We start from the raw sequence: 3,990 nt of genomic DNA, 5'->3' as shown, positions 1-3,990 counted from the left end.
CTGATCGTTGTCGACTGCCGATTTACCATCAAGCACCAAGTAACTGGCGATGAATACGTGTGAAGTGTGTTGAGCTGTCACACTGGTAAAGTCTACAACTGCTATCACGCCTGAGCATATCAAAAGGGAGTGTGGATACAGCTTGTAGTGTCTTATGAGAAGCTGAAGCTGTCAAACTATTTAGTCTACATCTGCTAATACGCCTGAATATTTAAAGGAACACGTTGTCTTGGATCGGACGAGTTGGTCTATGAAAAGCGTTTTAAACCGTTTGTTATGAAATGCATATGGATAGAAAGGTGTTTTAAATGTAGAATTTAATGATCCACACAAGTATCACTCAAAATTGCACGGTTTTCATTTTACGTCGCGAACTAACACGGCCGGCCATTTATGGGAGTCTAATTTTTGACCCTCATAAATGGCCGACCGTGTTTGTCGACAGGGTAAAACGAAAACCACGCAATTTCGAGGCATATTTGTGTAGATCATTGTATTCTACTTTTACAACATCTTTCTAACCATATACCGATTGTATAACAAACGGTTACATAGCGCTTTTCAAAGACCAACTCGACCGATCCAAGGCAACGTGTTCCTTTAACTAAGGGAATAAAGGGGTAGTGACGAGTTCTTCAACTGCCGGTTAAAGGCGGCAGGGTCGGCGGCCGTGTGATGAAGGCCCTCGCCGCGAGCCGAAGGCGAAGGCCTTTATCGCACGGCAACGATCCTGCAAGGTTTTAAACGGACGTTTAAGAACGAGTCACTACTCTTTTATTTCCATTCATAAATGCCATTTTGTTAAAAAAAAAGTTAACAAATACAGTTATAGACACTTTAACAATTGAAAACTCAAAGTTTGAAATATTTTTTTCAAAAACTTTGTGAAGAATCTGTTCGATGCGCGTGGGTTGTGTGTACGCGCGCGCTAAGAATACGCGTTGTTACTATAGCTTTGAATTGCGTTCCGCGTGATAATATTGCGCGCCCGACACGCGGAAGCCAGCTTGTTAGAAACAGCCCCAGCTGGTCATTATCAAAGGTTTAAACACCCCCACGTGACGCGCTCTCCACCAATAGGAGAAGAGAAACTGTCTGGGGTATTTATGAATAAACGATAACAGCAACAGTTAAGGATAACAACCTGACATTTAAAATAATATTTAGATGCACAAATTGCTTAGAAATAGGAAGATTTCATTACTATTACTGGACACTTCTGGGGAAATGACATGCATGTTAAGTTAAAGTTCGGATTTGGGTTGTTCTAAAACTCCCCTCGATTCCCTCGACCCACGACCCACGACCCACGACCCCTCAACGTCCGCCCCGTGTTCGAAGAATGTCCAAATTTCGAATTCACAACATGTCGCTGTACGGCCGAGTGAGAATTAAGTCCCCGATTTAGAATTCAGTGTGTGATTTGCGACGCAACTTCCACGACTAGATTTGATTTCAAGTCCGAGACTGCGGTTATATTTATCTGCATCAGCCACACAGAATTGGGAGTATTTACTCTCCGCTTCCGCACGTCACGTGCACGACCCCAAAACACGTGTGGGCCATTTGGTCGGTCGAGTCTACAACCTTGCGCTCCGCTTCTAGTAGTACCATGGAGGAATAGTACACCACATGACGGGAGCGATCGGCCGGAAATGGGTCCGCCTGATCATCACGTAATGAGTTGGCCGTAATCGTACTCGGGCGGTAAACGCTGGTTCCCAGTTGGGATAATAATCTCGGATCGGACAAGAGATACGCGTGGAAATGCCGCGTTTTTTTATCTGTACATCACAAATTGCCACAGGCCCGATCTCAACAGCCAATCACGCGAAGTTTGCTTCGTGCATAATACATACGTGTGCATGGTCTTGCATACTACGTGTGTATGGTCTGTGCGGCACCTAAATGTAGCCCGAGCCCTAAATGCTACATTTAGGTACATGTTTGGGGCTACATTTAGGTCCGGGTAACATTTAGGTACATGTTTGGGGCTACATTTAGGTCCGGGCTACATTTAGGTACATGTTTGGGGCTACATTTAGGTCCGGGCTACATTTAGGTACATGTTTGGGGCTACATTTAGGTCCGGGCTACAATTAGGTACATGTTTGGGCCTACATTTAGGTCAAGCTACATTTAGGGCTCGGGCTACATTAAGGTGCCGCACAATGGTCTGTCTCGTATGCTGTGTTGTGATGTGCGAGGCATGGTAGTCGACGTCAGCAAACAAAATTGTGTGCGTGATTGGCTGAGGTTGTGAACTGTGGCAATTTCGGTGTACAGAAAACAGGTTCATATTTAACTGTATTTGTTTAGATTTGGTTATTTTTCAAATTTACAGATTAAAATTGTCATTATGGTCTGTAAATTGCTCTCGAAACAGGATTTTAAAGCAACAAACTTGTTTTACCAATTTTTTCTCCAAATCGTGAAAAATATGCTGTAGATTTTACGACTCAATCTAATTTTGCTATGCTAACTTTTTTCAAAATGGATAAATCACACGTATTTGTTGCATTATATCACACTCGTTGTCGTGTTTTAGTTTATAGGGATACAACAATCTATCCCTTCCTCTTTTGCGGTTGGTTTTGAGCAGCAAAGGACAAAAAAAATCTATCCCTTCCATTTTTCAGCTTGATTTAAGCACCAAAGGATAAACAAAACTATCCTCTCCTCTTTTTGGCTAAGTTTGTGCACCCAATATTGACTTTGTTCTCCCAAAGGTATTTTATGGAGAAAAACAGTATAGTTTTAACATTTTGAAAACATCTTCAAGAAAAGTTGCTATATATTACCAAAAACAGTACAAAACTAAAAAAAAAAATGTTTAATAGTGAACCTGTTTATTTTTGCTGTAGATTTTACGAATCAATCTAATGTTGCTATGCTAACGTTTTAAAAATAGATAAATTCCACTTATTTGGTACAATATATCGCACATTTTGCCGAGTGATAAACAAGTGATAAACAAATCTACCCCTCCTACTTTTTGGTTGGTTTTGAGCAGCAAAGGATAAACAAATTTACCCCTTCCACTTTTCAGCTTGATTTGAGCAACAAAGGATAAACAAATCTAACCCTCCCTTTTCTTGCTAAGTTTGTGCACCTGATACTGAGTTTTTTCTCCCAAAAATATTTTATAGAGAACAACAGCATAATTTAAACTCTTTGAAAACATCCTCAAGAAAATTTGCTATATATTACCGAAAAAGGCAAAAAATAAAAAATCATAGTTAATTGTGAACCTGTTAGAAAAACAATTGCACAAAAGTCGAGGGGTCGAGGGGGTCGTGGGTCGTGGGGGTCGAGCGATTTTAGAACAACCCTTCGGTTTTCACAAAAATAATTTGTCAAACTGACAATCCATGAAACTTTTTTCGGAAAACCAATCATGCAAAGAAGTGTCTGCTTATTAAAACCGTCAATCTGCGCACTTCCAAGTATGATAATGAGGTGTTATATTTCGAGTTTATTGAATGATGCATGCTGTAAAAAAAACAAAAAAAAAAAACGTTCCGCTATGAGCATTCGGATAAATTTGCTCTGAAATGACAACTATTTGCTGAAATGTTGAAATTGTCTCGCGATCATCTCAACCTCGGTCAATGTTAAATTAAAGGAACTTTACAGAATTAGTAATTAGACCAAAACTCGGCTAAAATCCAAAATTTACATAGAACTTACACGGCGGTGTATGGTGGATTACACGAAGTGCTTTTAGTGTTTATAGGTTTTGGAGGTCGTCGCCCGGTCGACCACGTCAGAGCCAATGAACAGCTCTCCCTGGGTAGCTCCACCCACAATTTACATACACGACGAACGTTGCACAAGGTTCCTTTATTGCAAGTCATTTACATGGTGAATATTCATGTGTCGGCCTCTGTGATGACGAAACACCTGGTAAGCTTAGCCGCGCTATTCAAAGGCAAATGAATAGACAGTGTGCTTGTGACATACCAAGATAACACAAAGAGTTCCCTCTGT

This window comes from Asterias amurensis, chromosome 13 (assembly GCF_032118995.1).
Source record: "Asterias amurensis chromosome 13, ASM3211899v1".
Lineage (NCBI taxonomy): Eukaryota > Metazoa > Echinodermata > Asteroidea > Forcipulatida > Asteriidae > Asterias > Asterias amurensis.
This window is presented reverse-complemented; position numbering follows the sequence as displayed.